Here is an 848-nt window from a genome sequence, read left to right on the forward strand (position 1 = left end):
AAGTGCTGAGATTAAAGGCGTGCGCCACCACCGCCCGGCCCTCCTCGTTCTTTCTGAACGTTTCCACCCATTGGGGCTCACGTATTCAAATATATGAACATGAACACATGAGGATCAGTCTCATTTAAACCACCACATTCCACTCCCCAGCCTCATAGGTTTGTGCCCATATCATAATGCAAAATATTTTTAGTGCAATTTCAAAAGTCTCCACAGTCTTTCAGTCTCAACACTTTTTAAAAATTCAAAGGTCAGAATCAATTCTAAGATTCAAAGCAATCTCCTAATCCTACCCCTTCCAGGGCCTCTCTACAAACTCAAACTGCCTGCTTCTGCCTCTGAAGTACCAGTATTAAAGGTCTGTGCACCTAGAGTATACTCTTAATTGTAAGCCTTATAAAATAAAAATGCAAATTATATACTTCTTACTTACAATGGCACAGAATATACATTACCATTCTAAAAGGGAGGAATGGTCACACAGTGAGGAAACACTAGACCAAAGAGGGACAACTCCAGATCCTGTAGCTCCATGTCAGGTGTCAGGGCTTAGATGGCTCCATCTTTTTAGCATTGCTTCCTGCAACTTAGTTCTCTCTCTAGGGCTGGTTCCACTCTGTCTGCAGCTCTCCTTTGCAGACGTCTTGGGCTCTGGCCCCTTTAACTTCTTGGGTTCTACAATGTAACCCAGGCTTCACTTCCACAGTTTCACAAAGAGGGGGTAGTCCTTTTTTTTCCACCTCCACAAGCATACCACCACTCACCCCTTGGGTAGTTGGCATGGGAGGTCCTTTTGTCTATGCATTGCTGGTTTTTTTTCTTCCTTCCTCCTCCTCCTCCTCCTCCTC

The 848-nt window shown here is 44.3% G+C and overlaps 1 protein-coding gene across 1 annotated transcript in view; it reads right to left on the reverse strand.

The window, feature by feature from the left end:
• The window catches only part of Amn1 (antagonist of mitotic exit network 1 homolog), a 29,675-nt gene that overhangs the window by 1,347 nt on the left and 27,480 nt on the right, over window positions 1-848 (reverse strand). The gene's annotated exons all lie outside the window — the stretch shown is intronic.

Source organism: Microtus ochrogaster, assembly GCF_000317375.1.
Source record: "Microtus ochrogaster isolate Prairie Vole_2 chromosome 14 unlocalized genomic scaffold, MicOch1.0 chr14_random_2, whole genome shotgun sequence".
NCBI classification, from domain to species: Eukaryota; Metazoa; Chordata; class Mammalia; order Rodentia; family Cricetidae; genus Microtus; species Microtus ochrogaster.